The sequence below is a fragment of the Sinohyriopsis cumingii genome, chromosome 12, assembly GCF_028554795.1.
Source record: "Sinohyriopsis cumingii isolate HCF-2022 chromosome 12, ASM2855479v2, whole genome shotgun sequence".
In the NCBI taxonomy this organism is placed as follows: domain Eukaryota; kingdom Metazoa; phylum Mollusca; class Bivalvia; order Unionida; family Unionidae; genus Sinohyriopsis; species Sinohyriopsis cumingii.
The window spans coordinates 49,173,912-49,199,366 of record NC_142972.1 but is presented as its reverse complement, the minus strand read 5'-3'; the positions used below and the strand labels follow the sequence as shown (position 1 = coordinate 49,199,366).

General features: G+C 34.2%; 1 protein-coding gene across 3 annotated transcripts in view; it reads left to right on the top strand.

Moving 5' to 3' along the window:
* Positions 1 to 25,455, top strand: part of LOC149786411 (synaptotagmin-7-like) — a 555,714-nt gene that overhangs the window by 146,774 nt on the left and 383,485 nt on the right. The window lies entirely within an intron of this gene.

The window sequence follows — 25,455 nt, the reverse complement described above, 5'->3', positions numbered from 1 at the left end:
GCTGGGCCCTTGGTATGCAAAAGAACGTTGTCCAAATGACTTCGTTTTCATAGTGGGAATAATGAATATACGATTGTCAGAAAAGAAGTGTAAGTATCTTGCTGGTGTGTACACGTGGGTGAGGTCGGATAAGTATGTTGGACTGGAGTCCGTCAGTGAAACGTAGCACAGAGAACAAATTTGGTGTTTGATTCTGGATCGAATGGATAGCCAGTGTAGGGTACAGAGCAGCGTGGAGGTGTGCTCTGATCGTAGTACTCTAAGTATGACCAGATCAGCCGTATTTTGAAGTCTTGGAAGTACTAATGAACATACAAGTGTTTTAGTGGAATCAACTGAAAGATATTTGCGAATGGAGCTGATGCGTCTCAGCTCAAGATATGCAGCCTTGCTTATGTTCATGACATATTGGTGCAACGTGAGAGTACTGTCCAGAGTGACACCTAGGTTTCGTACTGACTGTGTGAATTTAATGTTGGTGTTGCTGATATTTATTGTTTGAGGTAAAGGATGTGACTGAGAAAGTCTTTGTGTTGTGATCAGAATGGCCTTAGTTTTATCATCATTCATCTGCAACATGTTACATGTTATCCACGATTTCACATCAGAAATGCACCTCTCTACACCTTGGATGGTAGCATCAACTTCAGTTGGGTGGCTAGATTTGTATATTTGGGTATCGTCAGCTTACATTTGGTGAGACACTGGTTGATGATCTATGAGACTTGAGAGTGGCTGAGTGTATAAAAGAAGAGAACAGGTCCAAGAACAGACCCCTGTGGAACACCACAACATAGAATAACTGGGATGGAGTGAATTCCATTTGCAGACACAATTTGTGTCCTGTTGACCAAGTAGGACTTAAACCACAGTAAGGCTGTATCATGAATGCCAAATACATGCTGGAGACAGTGAAGTAATATATCATGGTCTATTGTATCAAATGCTGCAGACAAATCAAGGAGGGTGAGGACTGTAATCTTTCCGCTATCCAAAGCAAAGAGAATGTCATTAAATACTTTTAGAAAAGTAGTTCCAGTACTGTGGCAAGGGCGATATGCATATTGTACATTGCTAAAAAGACTAAATTCAGATGAGATACAAGGTGGGATAGAACAACATTTTCTAAGATTTTTTATATGAATGGGAGATTAGAAACGGGGCGGTAATTCTTTAAATCGTTATGGTCGAGTGTTGGTTTCTTCAGCAGAGGCTTTACAATGGCAGTTTTGAAAAATGATGGGAATTCCCCGGATGAGAGAGACGTATTAATAACATCAGTTAGTGAAGGCAATACTGTATCTAAGCACTCAAGCAGCAGTGATGTTGGAATTGGATAAGTTCACATGACTTTGATGCACTCTTCATCACAACTGTACGTACTAAATGCATAGAGACAGGTTCAAATGCTGCTAATGGTTGCCGCTGAAATTCTGTATCCCAACTGTAAAGCTACGCTTCATGATGTATTATAGACTCGATATACATGATTGTGAAGCTACGCTGCATGATGTATTCTGGACTCTGTATATATGTATGTGAAGTTACATTACACGATGTATTCGAGGCTATATACCCCTTCTTATCTTCTAAAAATTTGGTGCGGCCCCCATATTCAAATAACTGTACTGTTAGTCTCCCTTGGAATAATCCAGAGGGTCCACAGTCCACAAGTTGGGTACCACTGTACTGGACTATGTACATATATGTCATTGAACAACTCTACGTGACGTATTCCCGAGTATATACATGTATGTCAAGCTACATAAATCATGTTTCTCTGCTATATACATGTATGTCAATCTACACTACATGATGTATTGTAGGCTATATACATGTCTGTCAAGCTACACTTCATCATGTATTCTAGGCTATACACATGTATATCAAGTACACTACACGATGTATTATCATACACATATATGTCAAGGTACACTACATGATGTATTCTTGTAATGAGTTCATATTTTATTAATCACAACAACAAATATATATATATATATATATATATATATATATATATATATATATATATATATATATATATATATATATTTATATATATGTATATATATATATATATATATATATATATATATATATATGAAAATAGTAGTATATGTGCAAAACATTATATTTAGTCAGTTAGTCGTAGAACCCTTGGAATAAACACATTACCCACCCCAGGGGTATATGGCCCGCATATGTCAAACTACACTACATTTTACATGATGTAGCATTGACTATATTCATGCAGGCATGTCAAAGTACACTACATTGTACATGATGTATTATAAACTATATATATGCAAGCATGTCAAAGTAAACAAAGTGATGTATTCCAAACTTCATAAGTGTATGTCAAGCTACACTACACTACACTAAACTGAGCATTATAGACTATATGCATTAAGGCATGTCAAAGTACGCTACATTGTACATGATGCATCATTTACTATATGCATGCAGGCATGTCAAAGTACACTACATTGTACATGATGTATCATTGACTATATGCATGCAGGCATGCCAAGGTACACTACACTGTACATAATGTATTATAGACTGTATATATGCAAGCATGTCAAAGTAATCAACATGATGTATTCTAAACTACATGTGTATGTCAAGCTACACTACACTTCACTGAACATGATATATTATTATAGACTATATCCATGCAGGCATGTCAAAGTACACTACATTGTACATGATGTATCATATGCTATATGTATGCAGGCTTGTCAAACTACACTACACTGCACATGACGTATTATTGACTATATGCACTCAGGCATGTCAAAGTACACTACACTGTACATGATTTATTATAGACTATATTTATACAGGCATGTGAAAGTACACTACATGATGTATTCAAGACTGTATATGGGCATGTCAAAGTACACTACACTGTACATGTTGTATTATGGACTGTATGCATGCAGGCATGTCAGAACACTTTATAGGATGTAATCTAGAATATGTGTGTATGTCAATCTACACTACACTACACTACACTGTACATGATATATTATTATAAACTATATGCATACAGGTATGCCAAAACACTACATGGCATATTCTAGACTGTGTACGTCAAGCTACACTACACTGTACATCATGTTATTATAGGCAATATGCTAGTATGCATGCATGTTGAGCTACACTACACTACACTGTACATGATATATTATTATAGACTATATGCTTGCATGCATTCATGTTGAGCTACACTACACTACATAACACTACACTACACTGCACATGATATATTATTATAGACTATATGCTTACATGCATGCATGTTAAGCTATGCTACATTACACTGTACATGATATATTATTATAGACGCTTGGATGCATGCATGATGAGCTACACTACACTGTATGATATATTATTATAGACTATATGCTTGCATGCATTCATGTTGAGCTTCAGTACACTACACTACACTACACTGCATATGATATATTATTATAGACTATATGCTTGCATACATGCATGTCAAGCTACACTACACTACACTATTTGATATATTATTATAGACTATATGATTGCATGAATGCATGTTGAGCTACACTACACTACACTGTGCATGATATATTATTATGGACTATATGCTTACATGCATTCATGTTGAGCTACAGTACAATACACTACACTACACTACACTGCACATGATATATTATTATAAACTATATGCTTGCATGCATGCATGTTGAGCTACACTACATTACACTGTGCATGATATATTATTATAGACTGTATGCTTGCATGCATTCATGTTGAGCTGCAGTACAGTACACTACACTACACTGCAAATGATATATTATTATAGACTATATGCTTGCATGCATTCATGTTGAGCTGCAGTACAGTACACTACACTACACTGTGCATGATATATTATTATAGACTGTATGCTTGCATGCATTCATGTTGAGCTACAGTACAGTACACTACACTACACTACACTGCAAATGATACATTATTATAGACTATATGCTTGCGTGCATGCATGTTGAGCTACACTAATGTGACTGTACATGATGCATTTCGACTACACAGTATGTGAAATTACATTACATGATATATTCTAGACTATATATGTGTATGTCATGCTACATTACACTGTACATGATGTATTTTAGACAACTGTATGCATATACAGGCATGCATGGCAAAGTACACTACATGAAGTATTCTAGAGTGTATACTGTACATGTATGTGAAACTAGACTACATATTGTATTCTATACCATCATATACATGCATGTCAAGCTAAAATACATTATATATTCTAGGATGTGTCATTATGGGATTCACACTAATTTCTACAAACTAATTGCCCAGAAGTACCTAAATACACTACAATTTTGAATAACATTTTCAGCTCCTATGTTTATTTTTCAGAATTTAACCCAGTTATATTTAGAAAATTTCCTGATTTCTTTCCAGTTGGTGTGTGTGTCTGTGTGTGTGTGTGTGTGGTTTTTTTTGAAGGGTTTAGGTCCAAATGTTAAATTGTCTTTAATTGACATGGTGTAATTCTAACACATTTATCATGAGTGACTCATGACTGCTACCTTGCACATACATGATACACATTTCAGTCAATAATGCATTATATATTTTCTAATTAATAAAATTGGCTCATTATTGTGCATGCCTTTCATCATGTATTGCATATCAAGGCATTCACTGAGGTCATTTGAGGACATTCACTAAGGTCATTTGAAGACATTTGCTAAGGTCATTACCCAAACAGAAATGGCCTAAATGTGTTGTAGTATTTGTTATGCTGTTATTGGAATATACATGTAAATAGTACATATAAATAGGTGTACATGTAAATAATATATATATATAGATAGGTATACATGTAAATAGTATATGTAGATAGGTATACATACAAATAGTAGCTATAGATAAGTGTATATGTAAATAGTATAGATAGGTATACATGTAAATAGTATATATAGATAGGTATACATGTAAATAGTAGATATAGATAGGTATACATGTAAATAGTACATATAGATTGGTATACATGTAAATAGTACATATAGATAGGTATAAATGTAAATAGCAGATATAGATAGGTATACATGTAAATAGTGTATGTAGATAGGTATACATGTAAATAGTAGATATAAATAGGTGTACATGTAAATAGTATAGATAGGTATACATGTAAATAGTAGATATAGATAGGTATACATGTAAATAGTACATATAGATAGGTATACATGTAAATAGTATAGATAGGTATACATGTAAATAGTAGATATAGATAGGTATACATCTAAATAGTAGATATAGATAGGTAAACATGTAAATAGTAGATATAGATACGTATACATCTAAATAGTAGATATAGATAGTTATACGTGTAAATAGTACATGTAGATAGATAGATATGTAAATAGTACATGTACATGTAGCTAGGTATACATGTAGATAGGTATAAATGTATAGGTGTACATGTAAATAGTACATATAGATAGGTGTACATGTAAATAGTACATATAAAGATAGGTAGACATGTAAATAATACATGTTGATAGGTGTACTTATAAACAGTGCATATAGATAGGTATACATGTAAATACTACATGTAGATAGGTGTACATGTAAATAGTACATATAGATAGGTGTACATGTAAATAGTAGATATAGATAGGTATACATGTAAATAGTAGATATAGATAGGTATACATGTAAATAGTATATGTAGATAGGTATACATGTAAATAGTAGATATAGATAGGTGTATATGTAAATAGTAGATACAGATAGGTATAAATATAAATAGTAGATATAGATAGTTATACTTGTAAATAGTACATGTAGTTAGATAGATACATGTAAATAGTACATGTACATGTAGCTAGGTATACATGTAGATAGGTATAAATGTATAGGTGTACATGTAAATAGTACATATTTATAGGTTACTGCATTTGTATAGGAAAATATGAACGAGGTTTTTCAGATGGAAATACTGCATGACCTTTTAGGGTGAAGTATATACATCCGACAAAATGAGTTCATATTTTCCCATACAAATGCAGTAGCCTTTTTATTATATGCTCATTTTCTTATTCTACCTAAGACTTAATTATGAAAACAAAAATACACTACAAGAAAATCAAAAGTGATGGCGTCTGCATCCATTGTTTGTTTACAATAGAAAGTAGTTCTTTTATTCATGTGAGTTCAGTATGAATTGCATGCGAGTTTAATATCGAAAAATACTGAAGGATTCTAACAAAGCAAAGTTAACAGAAAAAAATGAGCATATAATAAAGATAGTTACACATATAAATAGTACATGTAGATGGGTACATGTAATATGTAAATAGTACATAGATAGGTATACATGTAAATAGTACATATAGATAGGTATACATGTAAATAGTACATATAGATACGTAGACATGTAAATAGTACATGTAGATACGTAGACATGTAAATAGTACATATAGATAAGTAGATGAGTAGGAAAGGAATTGATAGAATGCATATATACTTTAAAAGTATAGATGGACCTGTACGTTTTATAGATAAGTAAATGAATCACTGATGTGGGTTTAGAGAACTGTTTAGGTAAAGGACCTTAAACTGAAAACTTATACAACTATTTTTCTTTGAAACATGTTCAATAGATTTGTGATTGGAAACTTTGTCAATTATCTTAGGTTTCAATTCAGACAATGCCAGTCTGGAATTGTAGCTCCAAGAAGAGGATGAACAATGTGAAAAGGAATATGACACTGTGATCAGAGGTTATGCTCTCTGCTTCATTTTGTCCATCATTGATTGACAGACGTGACTGACTGTGAGCGCTGAGGAGATGCTGTGAGCCTATTGATTTACTGAACTTAATTTTAGTGTGTAAAAGTGTTCACTTGGATATTTACTTACTGCTGTCATCACTTGAGTTTTAATCTTTGAGTTGCTGGATATTATAGTGTAGCTTAAGCCAGGTAAGTTTTTGTTTGAAAACTAATTAATGCAGTTTTATAGTTAGCTACATTGTTTAAAGCTTATATTACGTTATAAACAATGCCTCACATCCTATCAGAAAGTCCTCTAAATAGTGTAGCTTCAAAGATATTTTCCTTTTTTTTCTTTGTGTCTTTTTCTATAGATACAAGTAAGTTTTTTTCTGGATTAATTGTAAATCTGAATGGAGACAAAATGTCCAAATGTGCCTTGTGTTCTTGGTTGGAGTTTGCTCTAAATTTTTTAAAATTCAATATTTTTTGTTGAAGATTGACAGGTTTTTTTCTGCATAATAATTACAAATTTGTATATACTACATAATTTAAATATAATTTAAAAATCCCCTTGACTATTTGTTCCTTATTTAGTCTTTTCATTGTGTTAGATTTGCTTGTATCCCTTGTTTAGTATTTTCATTTCATTAGAATTCCTCTTTGCCCCTTATTTAGTCCTTTTATTTGATTACATTTAAAATTTATCCCATATTTAGCCTTTTTGTGTCATTAAGATTTGCTATTAATGCTTTATTTAGTCTTGTCATTTCATTGGACTTCATAATGGTCCCATTTTAGTCTTCATTTCACTAGACTTGGAATATATCCATTATTTAGTTATTTTGGTTTATTTAGACTTTTTTGTTATTTGACCTGCTATTGGTCCTTTATTTAGTCTTTTTCATTTCAGACTTGCTATGTATCACTTAATTTTTTGCCTTATTATTTCATTAGTCTTGCTGTTTATGACTTAGCCTATTTATTTAATCATACTTACTATTGATACCTTATTTAGCCTTTTTAATTCATTTCACTTGCTATTCATCCTTTATTCTGTTCATTTACTTAGACTTGCTATTTATCCCTTATTTAGTCTTTTCATTTCATTAGACTTTTTATTGGTATCCTTTATTTACTCATTTCTTTTTATTAGACTTAATCTAGAACCCTAATTAAGTATTGTCATTTCATTAGTCTAACTATATTGATCCCTTATTTAGTGTTTTCATTTTCTTTGGCTTGCAATTGATCCCTTATTTAGTGTTTTCATTTCCTTTGACTTGCAATTGATTGATTATTTAGTGTCACCATTTCATTTGACTTGCTGTTGATCCTATATTTAGTGTTTTCATGTCATTAGACTTACTATTGGTCCTTAATTTAGTGTTTTCATGTCATTAGATGTACTATTGCTCCCTTTTTTGTATTTTCATGTCATTAGACACCAAATTAAGAGGTAAGACCAGTACTACAGCTTTTAAGAAATACATTTCTGTACATATTTATCTTATCAGAAACATTAGGGTCTTTTTTATGATGCATGATTTCAAAGTTTATGCTAATGTTGAAGAAAATCAGTCCACAACTGAGTTTTATTTCTTCATCAAATCCCTCCTTATCTCAGAAGATGTGCACCATTTTTTTGGTCAAAATAGAGGTGGTGATTCCCACCTAAATATTTAGTTCTAAACAATCTCGGATTGTCACGTTGCCTGCCTGCGATTATGTAAGTCAAGAACAAAGGAATTGGTTAGAAGCCATGTATATATGTTATACCCCATGGCTATAGTGGTCCTGCTCCTAATTGTTACGAGAGCCCAGCTTTTGGGTGTCAAAAATCACATGTGGAAGTTGAAAGCTTTGTTCAAGAACAAAGGACCCTTATTGGCGACGTAAATCTCACCACTCTAACAGACGGCCGGAGCATTGTCTGCTGAGTTGAATAGAACAGGGTAGAATCGATATCCAATTGGAATTGAGAGAGGGTGTGGTCACCATTTCAACTCAAATTTAACTGAGTACTTTAGACTAGAAACCCCAGTCATTGTGAAACATCGTGCTGAGAAGTTGTAGCAATAACTCCGGGAAGCCACTCCTGAATTAGCGGGATAACTAAGTTAATTCTAAGGAAAGACAAAGCTTCATAAAGGAAGCTTTATGGGGACAGACTTACAGTGTGGTTTAGTCCCAAGTCTGTAGGAGAGAGACATAATAGAGACTAGTAGAGAAGTCGATTGTGAATCGAAGGCTAGTCAGAGAGCAGAGTCAAGGATGAGGAGGAAAAGGAGTCAAGGAGGAGAAATAGGAGAGGGAGCAGTCAAGGAGGAGGAGTTAGGAGGGAAGTCAGAAAGAGAGAAGGAATTGGTGGGATAGGAGAGATACAGATGAGTCAAAAACAAGGACAGGTGGAAAAGCCATCTCACACTATAAATCACAGGATGCAATAGGCTGTCACTTGGTCAAGAGGAAGAAGAGTGATTAGGAAATTATTATCATTTGAATATTGAATTGTATTAAATTGTTATTACTTTGAATTTCACCTATGTGTTCTCAAAAATTTAACTGTCAGCATTGCTGACTGGGGGCTCAGAGCTTTAACTCTCTCTCTCACTAATTTCACTTCCTACAAAAGCGAGCCTGGGTGCGACTTCCATAGTAATTTTAAAAATATATCAGGAGCACCCCACCCTAACCCTACCAAACGCCACATAAATATAGTCATACTCATATCCATCCATCCGTATGAAGTCAACTGTAATTTTTGTCATTTTCTGGCATTTTGAGGGTTATGACTCCTTATTTCACTCAGAACTTTGCCTGTCAATATCTGTACAGTAACTTTAAAGGACCTAGTGGATTTAAATCAAGTTTGGCATGAGAATGTATATTAAAATGACCTTTGTCAGTGACATTTTTTTACTTTTGGCATAGTTGTTTGGAGTTATAGCCCCTGCTTAATTTAGATTTGGCTTATTAATTACGTCATATTGGCAAGGCATCTATTGTATATGGATGCATTTTAGTAATAAATCAATAAATTGGTATTGAAGCAGAGCCTAAGATACAGCATGACACCAAATTACCATTACATTCTCTAAGATTTTTAATATAACATTAGGTTGGTCCTAGTAATCTTTAAGATCATTAATGTAACATTAGGTTGGTCCTAGTAATCTTTAAGATCTTTAATGTAACATTAGGTTGGTCCTAGTAATCTTTAAGATCTTTAATGTAACATTAGGTTGGTCCTAGTAATCTTTAAGATCTTTAATGTAACATTAGGTTGGTCCTAGTAATCTTTAAGATCTTTAATGTAACATTAGGTTGGTCCTAGTAATCTTTAAGATCTTTAATGTAACATTAGGTTGGTCCTAGTAATCTTTTAATATATTTAATGTACTGTTTAGTTGGTCCTAGTAGCCCTTAAGCCATTGTTAACAGCAATATCTCTAAAGTTCTTCTGTTTATAAAAGTCAACTATAAACATCTCGTTTATGTTCTATTTTCGCCATGGGCAATCAGATTGATGTTAATAATACAATGCAGATCCGTTATTTTTAATAGCTTAATACTAACCATGTTTCGATGTTAAGTAGCAAGGATTTATAAAAAATAAATATTGAAACAAATTTTAATCTCCCAAAGTAGAAATTTGTACTATTCCCTGCAAGAATGGAAATTTTTAAATTTGGAGAATATATATTATTTTAGTGCAGCTCATATACAAAACTGTGGAGCAGGGTTTTTTCTACAGCTTAGGTTTTGCCACTTTTAACTTACGGTATACCTTATCTCAGGCTTCTTAATGTCTTCGAATCATTTGATGTTTCTCAAATTATTTGGAATTTTTTTCTCTTTTTGTTGTGTGAATGTTTTGATCTGCGGCTTCTGCTTATCTGTCTGTTCCCTGTGAGAAACTTGTCAACCATGTCAGCCATATCTACTTGTTTATAAGTCGAGTAAATCTGCATACATCAAAGATCCTGATCTACCATAACATAATGTGTCACCAGATCAGGGTCTATTTTGTGTGTTCTACTGATTACTCAACAAACTGTACAGACTCCGATCTGGTGGCACATGCAATGGCAGATCAGGGTCTGTGCTGTTTGCAGTTCGACTCATCTTATAAGCATGTGTACATGGTGATTTGATTTTCAGGCATTTTCAGCAGTTTCAAGTTTGTAACCTAGTTTAAACTGTACAGACTCCGATCTGGTGGCACATGCAATGGCAGATCAGGGTCTGTGCTGTTTGCAGTTCGACTCATCTTATAAGCATGTGTACATGGTGATTTGATTTTCAGGCATTTTCAGCAGTTTCAAGTTTGTAACCTAGTTTAAAACTTACTATTCTCTTCTTTTTTGAGAAAGAGTATGGATATTTTATCCAAATTTCTGTCAGCCCATTGATCTATTATACTTTTGTTTCTGCCTGCCTTTTTAATCTGTTATGCTTTTGCTTCTGTGTGACCATTGATCTGTTACCATTAATCTGTTACCACTGATCTGTCACCATTGATCTGTTACACCATTGTTGGGTCTAAATGTGAATAGTGTCAATCATATATCAAATATGGCTGCAGTGACAGCCATTCTGAGAATATTGTTATTTTTAATTCTCCTGAATGGATCATGAAATTAGCTCTGGGTTTTCATCAAAATTCTTCTGATGGTGTCTGCTTTATCCTAATGGTGATAAACATGGTGGTAACATTGCATCCAACATGTCTGCCACAGCAGCTAATTGTAAAACCTTGTCATTCTAGATTATTACAGATCAAATAAAAGAAAAAGTCGTCAAAAAGAAAACAATTACTTTATCTTGAATTCATGGAAATTCTTTTTAAACACTAGAGTATCAATCCCTTTGAGGGACTCTTTTTTTGCATATAATTTTGTTGAATTTCAAAACATTCCTTTGTGTGTTCAAATTGAAAGCTTCATTTAAGTAGATTTGTAAGTTTATTTTCACGTAAAGAAATAGCATGGTTATTGCTACAGTTTCCTGCATGATGGCTTTTTCAGAAATTCATTCAATGAAATTTACTGGAAGTGGACTTTTATTTTGTTTGATTGTATTCTGTTATAATTGTTTACTCTAGTGTAATTAGTACACTTAAGGGCAGACGAGTTTAGTGACACTTGGCCAGGAGAAGTTAATACTGGGAAACTCTTCATTGGAAAGGTCTGTAATCTATAATGTGCATCATGAGTCATAAAATTACAAGGTGCATTTGTTTTAGCAGATTACTAAGACACAAGATTTATTTTTGGAGGCAATCAAATTATGTAGTGCATTAGCATGAAAGCATTGTTATCAATATTCCTCAAGACCATATGGTATACTTACATGAGGTTTTCACAAAAAACTACTACTCATGCTTTGTTGTTGGTACTAAAATGAAAATTATTTCAAAACTCAGCTGTTAAAATGAAGAAATGGTCTTGTCTTTGATTTCTGGAGGTTCCTTTTGTGTATTATAGCATCAGTGTGTGTGTGTGTGTGTGTGTGTGTGTGTACTGATCTTATTTTTTTACATTTGGTAAAATAGTTTCAGTGAGCTAAAATTTTCTTATGTAAACACAAACCAACTCTAAAAAAAATTTCTATGTCTGCGTCTTTGTCGTTTTATCAGTTTTATTCAGTATAAGTAATGGAAACTTCAATAGCTTTGTTGTTAGAGCGTAAGACCAGCCAGGGTTGATTGCCTTGGTGTGACCCTGGGAAAGGCACTTAGCTCACATTTCGTTGCTATGATTTCACCAATAATGTGTCAAAAATTCCATTATAACTAACAAACCGAATAACCTTAGTAATGACACTAAATGGCAGGGTTATACAGTCTATCAGACAAGAGTTGTTTTAACATTGTTAGATATTCAGTTTTACAACCTTCTCTGGCATGGTCCGGTAGAACACTTGTCAGCTAATTACAATAGTCCATCTTAAGGAAATAATCACATTCCCTCATGTTTCCTGTCATAAAGCAAGACATGAATTGTCACTCGCTAAATTCAAATGGAAACTTTAATTTCAGTCAAGAGTGGATGCTCAATTGATGCAGTGTTTCTGTTTGATTATTAGACTAAGGGCCTGCCTGATAAATTTGTAGAAGAAGTAGGACAGGTGTGGTATTATTTTAGACAAAGACATTTTTTGTAACAAAGAAACATCAAGAAATTACATGACAAAAAACATGGTGGAGGAGGTTGAGGTTACAAAGCAGGGGGTGGTGAGGTGTGCTCATTTCTTGGTACTCAAAGGATAATACAAATAGCTATGTTTTGAACTCTTTGAAGTTTCTGTACTAGATAATGAGATGAACCAGACAGAAGTGAATTACAATAATCCAGTCTTGAAAGTTACTAAGGAACACACAAGTGTTTTAGTGGCATCAACCAAAAGAAAATTGTGAATGAGGTGATGCATCTCAGCTCCAGATGTGCAGGCTATTATGTGTCCATTACATTTTGGTGTAATGAGGGTGTACTGTGCCATGAAACACCTAGATTTTGAACTGATTTAAAATTTAAGTTTAATGTTGGCATTGCTGATAATTATTGTTTGAGGTAAAGGATGTAAATGAGAATGTCTTTGCATGGTGACCAGGATGGCTTCAGTTTTATCATTATTCATCTGCAGCTTGTTACATGTCATCCATGACTTTACATCAGAAATGCACCTTTCTATGCCAATGGATGGTAGCTTCAACTTCAGTCGCACAGCTACATTTGTATATTTGAGACAGGTTCAAATGCTGTTAAAGGTTACCATTAATATTCTGTATCGCAACTGTACTGTGATGATGATTCAGTTGAAATTGTTTTCTCAAGCTTATGTCTAGTGGATCATCAAGAAATAAAATTGCAAGGTCAGCTGGATAGAAGTTCATTGGAAGTGGTGTACATTTATTCCTTGACATTAGCTTGTTTGTCATCTGAAAGAGCTCTAATTGTAGCTGGAGCTTTCAATGATCTTAGTGCTGTAGTAGACTGATTTTGCTGCATGACCTATGTGAAATTCTTATTAGCAGTTTCATAGATTTGCTTATGAACAGTGTTGGACAACATATCCTCTCAGTCTTATGGTGTTCTCTTTTTGTAGTATGAAGCTGGTCCCTACCACTGCTGTATCATGGAGAACACTTTTGAATTGATAATCTGCACTTGATTGCTAGGGTATGTTTGTCATTCATGTATCTTTAATGTGTATTGTTTATTGGCTTTTTGCACTGATTCTATGTTATTATATCTGTATTTTGTAATTGACGTTTGTCCAAAAACAAGTTAATGGTGTACCTGACTAGGGATATTTATTTTGTAAACAACACAACACATAGCTAATATTTCTCTATGATTATAGGTTAAATATTCAGGTCAGTATTAATGGAGGTAAAAATATTTGTTAGAATCTGAGTCTTGAACATTAAGTTTTTCTTTGGAAATTCCTAAATTTGTTGGCAACTTTCAGTGTTTTATAGAGGTCAGATTGTCCTACATCCCTGCTCTATTATGTTGTCCTAACTTTTCATATTAATATTGTTTATTTTAAAAACTACTCATCCCAGCCTAACATTTGAAGTGGAATCAGTCTTATTGTTGAACTTGTTTTTAAATTTGGGTGGATTTATTAATTTAAATTATTCGCTGGAATTGCAAATGCTCCTTAAAACTTCATGGGCTAAATAGGTAATTTGAAATTAGTGTGGATTCCATCAAGAACATTTTGATTCGTGGTATATTACTGTGATACATCAAAAGACTGTTACACATCACCATGGCTCAGGCCATTGGCACATTAGCACAATCAAGACTCCAGGCACATCAACGCATTCAGTATTTGGAATTTATTTGGAACACCAATGCAGTTAGTTGGAACTCTATATATCTGGAATTTTGATGGAGCTTTTAGGATTATTTGGGATTTAATTCACAATAGTGTAAGATTTTTGTAAATTTTCACTTTGTTTTCTCAGGAAATAATTTTTTTTCTTCAATTTTATGAAACTGGTTGGTTTTCACTCTTTTCTGTTACTTAGTTTAAGATGACAGAGACATAACAGTCAATCAATAAACACAAGCATTTATCAAGTTATACTTAAGTAAGAGGTAATACAGTTGTCAGGTTTACTTGGATGTTATGCATTAGATTAGAAGTCTAATGCTCTGCCTAACTGAGCTACCATGGATCCAATTTTAAAATGTAATTATAATGCTTACGGTCATAAAAAGAAGTCAACAATACCAGTTATGTCTTCAGTTAAACACATTTGGTAGATGTGATGATCGATGTGTGTGCCTGAGGTCTTGAATTTAAATCTTGTGCAAGATATTCATTTTCACTTTACTGCCTTGTTAACTTTTCATAAACAAGATGAGTGTTTTTTGCTTTGGATAAACAAAACTTTTCTGGTTTTTTGTATATTGCTTATTCACTGTTAAAAAAATGTGCAGCAAAATATAGTTGCAATATGGCAGCATTTTTTATTTGTTGTTATTGATTCAGGTTGAATGCCATTTCTCAGCACAGTATATGGCAGTCTGTATAATTGGTGGAGGAAGAGCCTTGGAAAACCCCAGTAAGAATGACCGACCCACGGGAAGCTACTGGCAGCTTTCTCACATACTCACATTGGCTGAGTCTGAGACTTAATTGAACAGAGGTGAGATGGCAGTGATTGGTCAAGTCTCAGCTTTAGACCACTCTACCACTTGGGATCCCATTTTTTATTTGCCCTCTGACAATACATGTAGCTTTATAATAGTTTTATACTAAGTTCTTAGATGATTCTGCACTGAAAAAAATTGGCAGGGCTATAAACAACTGATACATGCATATATTTTGCAAACATTCAAGACATGTGCTTTATTGAGGAAGTTTTCTGATCAAAGCATACCATTTCCTTTGGTATGTGGCTTTATTGTGAGGCAGCCTTATGTGCCTTCTGTGTCATTGTGAAGAGGAGCTCTGCCCTGATGCTACAGCCTGTCTGCCATAATTTTGTTTCCAAAACTTAATTTTATCAAGGATTGTTGACTTTTAAACAAATTCAGCATGCAACTTTATGCTAATGAGACCTTGAATGAGTTTGGTTTCTGTGGAATATATCTTAAGAAATAACTGCCAAATTTAGCATACTTCTTCATATTGCTGAGCTCAAAATTGAGTTGGATTTCCTGCACTCCATGTCACCATTTTGGAGTTATGGCCCCTGAATACACATAATATTCTAACTTTGGTTTCCCAACACAAGTTCCTCTGTTTAGGCAAGTAAGGATACAACTATCACTAACAGATCTAACTTTTCATCCCTTTTTTGTCTTCTAACAGTTGGTACAGAGAACTCTTTGTCTGATTCAAATTTTGCAAAAAAAATTTGGTACAAGAGAAAATGATGATATTTTTAAACCTGTCAATTTTCGCATACATGGAATAATAGAGTTTAAAACATTGCTGACAATAAAGCATGTACAAATACAAGCATTGCTTGCTTTTAAATGCTGGCCATAAGGTAGAGTGTTGAATGTTATGATTTCCCTCTCTTCATCTGTTGCTAATTTTGTTTCCTCACAATAACTCAAGTTTTCCTGGCCTAACTACAATCAAACTTTGTGGTTGGCTTGCATATAGGTCATTGATGGCTTTGTCGTTGGTTTGCATGTAATTCATTGATGGCTTTATAGTTGGCTTGCATGTAGGTCATTGATGGCTTTGTGGTTGGCTTGCATGTAGGTCATTGATGGCTTTGTGGTTGGCTTGCATGTAATTCATTGATGGCTTTGTGGTTGGCTTGCATATAGGTCATTGATGGCTTTGTGGTTGGCTTGCATGTAATTCATTGATGGCTTTGTGGTTGGCTTTCATGTAGGTCATTGATGGCTTTGTGGTTGGCTTGCATGTAGGTCATTGATGGCTTTGTGGTTGGCTTGCATGTAGGTCATTGATGGCTTGCATGTAGGTCATTGATGGCTTTGTGGTTGGCTTGCATGTAGGTCATTGATGGCTTTGTGGTTGGCTTTCATGTAGGTCATTGATGGCTTTGTGGTTGGCTTGCATGTAGGTCACTGATGGCTTTGTGGTTGGCTTGCATGTAGGTCATTGATGGCTTTGTGGTTGTCTTACATGTAGGTCATTGATGACTTTGTGGTTGGCTTGCATGTAAGTTATTGAAGAATCATGTTGATCTTGGCATCAAAGGTCAAAGGTCAAAGGCTAAAATCATCATTTTAGGATATAAAATTTCTAGACTGAAGGTCATTGTAACTCGAAGATGAAAAATGGATTTCACATAATAACATTAGTTATGTATCACATTTCTGGACCAGACTTTGTGGATCACTTGCACTTGGTGTATGAAGTTTTGGAATAAAAAAGTCAGATATCAAGGTCACTATGACTGATGGAAGAAAATTGGTTTTCATTCAATCATATTAATGCCACATCACATCCAAAGATGGAAATTTTGTGATAGCTTGGACTATGGTAAGGAGAAGGCCTATCAATTTAGGGTCAAAAGGTCAGTTATCAACATCACTGTGACTGATAGAAGATAAATGATCTGTGCACAGATAGTTCAGTTCTCAACAAAGGCCTATAGATTTGGGGTCCAAAGGTAATAGGTCAGAGTCTTTATGGCTTAAGAAAATGAATTTTCCAAATTAAAAAAGTCATTGATGTAACTTTATGGATGATTTAATGCACATAAGGTAATAAAGAAATCTACAGTTTCCAGGGTCTCATGGTCAGAGAACACAGTCATATGATAAGTTTAGTAAAGAAAATAATGGTATCTAAACAGTAAGTTTAGTTCAAGACCCCATACCTTAACCTGACTATGAAAGACTAAGGTCATTGAGACTCGTTGGTCAAAAATAAGCAGTCAGCTGTGACATACCAAACCTGCCATATTCCCAGAAAATGATGGGGTAGGTGGGGTTGAAACAAAACCAAAAGTGTCTTGAGATCCAAAGCTGGGTCACTGCATGTGACACTTTCCACCCCACCCCACTCCACCCCCAAAGTGATATTGTTCATTTGAGAATAATAACCTATCTCATAAAGGCCAATAGAAAAGGACTGGAAATTAAAATATCAATGTCCCATCTTTTTCATTTCCTGGCCACATTTTACTCCTAACTTATCCTACTTTTTGCAAAGGTTCACCTGTCTTTGTGCAGTTTCCGACTGGTGTGCCTTAGATTTGAAGCCAAAGAGTAAAAAATCCAGACACAAAATCCATTTCTGACAACAAGCAAAATTTTGGTGTACAAGAATCAGGTCTCAAAAAAGCAAATCCTTATTTTGTAATGCAAGTAGAAAGTCCAGATTATTTGGTATCATTGTAGAACTACATCTGTCTACTTTTCTGTAATGCCACCTAATTTGGTGTATCCTAAATGACCTTGACACTACAGAACTTGAAAGTAGGGTACTACTGCCTGACACACAAAAGTGGTGCCAGGGTTTAATGAGTAAATAAGACACAGACACAGTTGTGAGTAAATCAGGGTCTGTCATCATCCCTTAATTGTTCAGATCAACAAGGATAATGACTGCCACAAATATAACCCATGCAAAGAATGATGTGATAACATAAATTTCATATCTTAATAAAGAAAAAGTGAGAGAAAAAAATTCAGTAGTTGTCATTTTTTCCACTTGCATCTCAGAAGTCTGGTCGATGAAAATTTTCCTGATTTGCCTTCTGTTCTGTCACATGTATGAGGTATCCATTGCATTGTAAATGACAAATAATTGATGCAATGCACCACCTGCATGTTGTATGAGGTGACTAATAAAGGCATACACTGTAGTGGCTAAGTGGTTAGATGCCAGACATGTGACTGAAAGGGTGCAGGTTCGAATCCTCAGCATCTGATAAGCATGGGTTGGCTGTAACAGTGGTTTGTCCTTTGGGAAAGCACTTTACCCATAATGCTTCAGAACTAATCACCTATATGTGTGGTCATGACATAGAACACCAAAATGAGCAAAAATAATTCCTATTAAAAATGCCTGCAATAAAATTATATATTGATTTATGAAAGGTTACACATGTGAAAACTCTTAACTGAAAATCAAATAAGTTCAAGATACCAGAGAAAAAAATTGTAATTGAAATTAATTTTTACTTTTTTTTTCATTACCTTGTTTAACACGTCAAGCAGCATCTACCACTCAATTATGCAAGAGGTCTTTTTCTCTGTGTACTGATTATCCAAAATAACTCAGTAAGTTGGTTATCTCCATTTTGGAATAATGAAGCAATCAGCCTTCATTTGCCCAAAGATTTATAATCTTGGAGAAGGTCAAGAAGGTTGTTTGTTGCCAGTATTTTTTAATAATGAAGCAATCGTGCTTTATTTGGCTTGAGATCGTATCCAAGCCCTGTGTAATAAATGTACCCTTAATTGTGATGACAAATTGAGGCTTGTAATTTGCCCCAGATCTGGCTTCATTAGATTTAAATCTGCACTGAATATAGTCAGTTGTCTGAACTTAACATTGGATCTAAGGTCCTGGAAAAGAAAATTAGTGATGAAATGTGGAAACACTTTTGTGACTATTGCATGAAGCATTTGTATTAGTTATCAACTAAAACAACAGTAAACCAAACTATAACCCATTTTCCAAAAATGTTGTTCATTAATTGAATTAGTGAACGTTAATAATTGCTGAATTTGTAGCTTGTCTGCTTGTAATAGGATGCATAATAGCCAGTGCTCTGATGGTGTAAGAGAAAATTGAATGGTCAGCATGGTGCCTGTGAATTGTTGTTCTGCCCAATCCAATCCATCCAGCTACATTGAAAAGGAAGATAATTTGGTTTCAGATAACCCCTATGAATTTTATAAATTTATGATTGCTTTTATCTCTGACTGGTCATATGGTCAGGTGACCTTATGGTGCTGGGTCTAGCATGTGTCATGTATCAAGAGTTACTATCCAAACTTCTCAAAAGCCACATGCCCAATTTGGACTAAATTAGCACAAAGAATACTGGTGTGAAAGGCTTTCAGCAACAAGCACAGTTGCCAAATATTGAAAACAAAAACCCTGAATATTTCAAATATAATTCAAGAGTTAATATTGTTACCAACTACAGCCATGCATCATTAATGAACAAAAATAGATACCTGTAGCAAAATAAATCATGACTCCTTGGCATTTGACCAAATCACAAGACTTTCATCAGAGGAATGCCACTTGGACTGGAGTCACATGATCACTAAATGTTGACCATTTCATAAAAATTCTTCTGTACAAAGGTAGAAGTTCCAATCCAGAATTATGGTCCAACAGGAAAAATTTGTATCATATAATGTGAGCACCCTTTTTACAGGATACCTGTCGAAAAGGCCTTGTTAGTCATTCAGAATAGACTCTCGAAAGATACGGAGTAAAACAAACACTACCTTTGTGCTAGAACAGGGAATTACTCTTTTGAAATGGGTCTTAAATACTACTTGTTTTGTCTATCAGAGAGAATTCTGTCAACAGAAGTTCAAGGCAGTAATCAGGGCTTGCCAGTCTCTCCTATTTGTGGGAAATTTGTACATGAAAGATTTTGAACATGCTAAAGCCCAATCCTCCGGACCTGTAGTTTTGTTATGTGGATGACAGTTTCACCATGATGCATGAATGTAGTATTCAAGACTTCACAGCATCTCAATTCCATTGATGAAAACATCCAATTACCTAATGAACTGGAGGAAGATTGGAGGTTGTCATTTTTTGAACGAAAATTGTTCTCATTTTAGATGATGGGGGAACAAAAGTTACAGTTGACTGTGAACCTATCCACACAGACCAGTATGTAATCTTTAACCACCATTGTGAACATAAGAGATCAGTGGTTAGAACTTGTTGACTTGGGTGATCAGCTTTATTAGTGTTGAGGAAGACTGAGAGGGAGGTTAACCATACTAAGACAGCTTAAGCCTTTTAAGGGCTAATGGTTGCAAAAACTGGATGTTTGTGTTTTTCATGTCTACCCCATTACCATATATTAGCTATCTCTTTGAGAGATTTTTTAAAAAATCTGCTGAAAGCATGGAGCTAATTTGATCCACAAACCCATAAACATCCTCCATTCAAGTTTGGTACATCCCAAAGACTACACTTGAATAAGAAGTGATCAGTCATGTATCAACTACAGAGTGATAATTGCAAAGAATCAGGGCATACTATTCTTGGAATAACATCAGAGTCCACGGAAGAGATAACAATAACCCAAGGAGAAAGATAAGGGAAGCTATTGAAATCATGGAGGGAGAGCCAGTGTTCCAGATTGGAACTTCCACATTTGTACAGAAAGACTTTCTCATGTGATCAACATTTAGTTGATCATATGATTCCAGTCCGGATGTCATTCCTCTGATGAAGGCCTTGTGATAAGGTTGAAAGCTAAGGAATCATGTGATTCCAGTCCGGATGTCATTCCTCTGATGAAGCCTTGTGATAAGGTTGAAAGCTAAGGAATCATGTGATTCCAGTCCGGATGTCATTCCTCTGATGAAGCCTTGTGATAAGGTTGAAAGCTAAGGAATCATGTGATTCCAGTCCGGATGTCATTCCTCTGATGAAGCCTTGTGATAAGGTTGAAAGCTAAGGAATCATGTGACTCCAGTTTAGATGTCATTCCTCTGATGAAGGCCTTGTGATAAGGTTGAAAGCTAAGGAATCATGTGATTCCAGTCCTGATGTCATTCCTCTGATGAAGGCCTTGTGATAAGGTTGAAAGCTAAGGAATCATGCTTTATTTTGCTACAGATAAGTATTTATTCAGAAAAGCTGCTAAACAGCATTTTACTGAACTTTTCAGAAAGCGTCCAGCTGTCATAAAGGGCCTTAAAATTTGTACAGATGATGTCAATCCATGATTAAAGGAATTGCTAGCACATCTTTTTCTCAGAAAACTGCTGAGCAGAATTGGACCAATTTTTGCACAATGTCCTGGCATAAGGACCATTCAGTTTTGGATAATATGATGTTACATAAGGACCATTCAGTTTTGGATAATATGATGTTACATAAGGACCATTCAGTTTTGGATAATATGATGTTACATAAGGACCATTCAGTTTTGGATAATATGATGTTACATAAGGACCATTCAGTTTTGGATAATATGATGTTACATAAGGACCATTCAGTTTTGGATAATATGATGTTACATGAGAATATGGATGAAGATAAAATTAAAGAAACCTTAAAGATAAAATTAGACGAATCTTGTAAAGTTAAATTAGATAAATCTTGTAAAGTTAAATTAGGGAAACCTTGTTAAGATAAAATTACAGAAACCTTGCAACAACTATTTCCATAACATACACAATCATCAGTATTGGAAGAAATTTATACAGAAATCATTTTATTCACCCAGATTTCTTGGCAAATTTTTCTTGTATTTAGTTTATAGTCAGATTATCAGATTGGGGAGTGATCTCAGGCACATGTGGGTTTGTTTATTGATCAAATTTTTTGAAATTATTATGCTATTTGTAACATTTGATGACATTTAAATATGGTCTTTGGTCTGTGTAACATTTGATAGCATTTTAAAATGTTACATTCTTTGTAACATTTGATAACATTTTAAAATGTTACATTCTTTGTAACAATTGATAATATTTTCCAGATCAACTCTTATTACATATATACGCATGTGCGAGATTGTGTTATTAGTTGGTGTTTCAACAGCATATCAGAGACAAGAATGAGTATATTGGGGTGAGGCTATCAGGGTGAGGATATCAGAGTAAAATGCCTGCCCAGGGAAGTATCTCTGCAGCCATCACATGGTCTTGTTTGGACTGATCTAAAAAATATGCACCAGAAGAGTCACAAGTATTTCATTCATGCATGTAACCGAACAGAGAGGTCAGGTTTGGAGGGATTGAGAGATTTCCAAAATTTTGTCAGTAGTTTTGACTTCAAGTCAGTAGTTTTGACTTCATCATCCTAATTTTTAGTATGCATAGTATGCACATCATCTCATCACATCAGTCCTTTCCTAGTAATTTCTTGTCATTCTCATTGTATGTACCACAAGCATTTTTAACATCTCTTAGAAGATCCCTGCCTGGATTACATTTTTGGTAGTCTTCATCTTTGATGATCTCAACATTTAGGAATTGATGTGTCCTTAATGGGTCCAGGTTACCTCTCCAATTAGCCTGAATTTTCCTCGGAATAAAAAATGTCCTTTCAGTGTCTGCGCAAGAATGTGGAAATGTTTTAGGGGAGGGGTATGATATATCATATGATCCCTGACCTCTATGGTGCTTTGGCTATTGTTATCTTGGAAATGGAGGACTATGGTATTATGGCCTGGATAGAGCAAACAAAATATAATAAATAAAATAAAATATGAAATTTAATAGATGGAGTAGCAGAGATTTGATGAAAGGATCAGAAAAGTGTGTGTGCATGTGTGTGTATTTAAGATTTTTAACATAGCTTTAACAATCTGAATCATATTGCAATGATGTCTGCAGTGTGGCAGTTTTTATAATAGTGATGTCGAGCAATGAGTCATCATGCTGCAGACATGTAGCATCATCACTGGATTAATAAAGCAAATATTCTACATATATCTTACATCTAATATGGATGACATGGTGTTAATCTTAAAAATCTTGTTAAATTGCTTAACATTGATCAGCCTGTTGACATGGGGCTTATGATGCCTGGTTGGCTTACAATGAAATAGTGCTGATCTGACATTCCTTGTGGCAGCCATTATACTTAAAAATCTTGTTATGGCTTCTCCTGAAATGGATGGTCATATCGATATGGGGTTTCAGCTAAAAAACTTCTTATAATGTCAACCACACTTAGATATGTGTAATATGTGCTTTCATGCTTATTATTCCTATTTTGCAATGTTGATAATACATTTTGTAGCATATCATAAAGCTTCATACCCAGAATTCCACTCATAAAATGAAAAACCAAACACATCAATATATCCGGTAGTCTTAGAAATCTGGCCTTAGCTAAGTAACATAAAAGAGTGACAACCAACAAGTTTTGTAAAACTCAACAAATAATTTATTTCCCTAGAATACAGTGAAAATTTAAAAAGAACTTACAGTACTGAATATTAATCCCAAATAGTACTAAATGTTCTCGTACAAGTCCAAAAGTATAATAAGAGTAATAATAATAATAATAATGCTTTATTTATAGAGGGTGACTCATTAGTCAAGGACTATTCTCCCTTGAGGCCCTCTTAAGGAGAGTATAACAATGCACATTATATGAAGATAGCAATAATTATTGTGTATATAACTTTTAGTATTAAATTACTAAATTCCATTATCTATTAGAAGCACATACATGCTCATGATATCTCTTCTTAAATACGCTGATATGTTCAGCAGATTTTACTGTAGTGGAAGCTTGTTCCACAGAACTGTACCAGAGTATTGGAAGCTCTTTTTAAATTTGCTCTGTTTTTGGTTTTGGAGCTAGAAGGTTTCCATGTGATATTGATCTCAACTGGTATAGTGTTTAAAAAGGCCTGAATAAGTCCTGAAGATACTCTGGTGCAGTTCCATGTAGACATTTATATAAAAGAACTGCCTTGTGAAAATCTATCCTGTCATATATTGTGAACCATTTGAGTTCTGTAAACAATGCTTTTGAGAGATGATCAATAGATGCATCTAAAATTACACATGCTGCTCATTTCTGAAGTTTATAAATCCTGTCAAGCTCAGATTTAGTACAGTTTTCCCATACATTTGAATAATAATCCATTGTTGGAAGAATATATGACTTATAGATTTCGAGTTTCCATAGGTAATTATTTCTAGATTCTGTTGAGTAGGGCAATTTTGGATGACAGTGTTTTACAAAGCTTATCAATATGGTCATTCCATAATAAATTATTATCTATGGTCACACCTACAAGCCTTTCATGTTTGATATTTTCTAATGGATGATTATTTATTGCAAGAGATAGTTCTGGGTTCCCTAATTTGTGTAGCTTCTTGTGATGACCCCAAAATCATACATTTTTTTTTACTTTCATTAATTACCATCCTATTTTGTTGTGCCCAGTTTTGGACTCTAATAATGTCTGAGTTTATAATCTCATTTGGATAACTTCAGTATCAGAACTAGATGTATAAAAGGTTGCATCATCTGCAAACAAATCTGTATTTGTGGATTCATTATTTAATGGTAGATCATTGATATAGATAAGGAAGAGGAGAGTGTATTCCAAATGAATTATGTTGGTGTTCTGAATGAATTCTAACATTGAATGTGCTGATATACCAATAGCCTGGAATAGTGTTGATGTGCTAACAGTCTTGATGTATAATCTTGATGTATCACAATGATATAATCCCAAATGCCTCTAAACAAAGTCACTATAATCCCAATATAGTGATTTATTCCTAAAGACAAAGAGCACTTTGTAACTCCAATGAATAATTTAAATAAATAAATCCTCAGATTATAACTAAACACACCCGAAAGACTGATTCCACTTCAGATGTTTATGACAGAAATGAGTAATTCTGTTGATCACTACCGTTATATAAAAACTTAAGACACAATAATAGTACCAGGTTTCTTATGTCATTTGTTTAGGCTCAAATAAACAGTAACACAAGAAAGAGTGAAAACAACAAGCTTTTAAAAAATACAATAA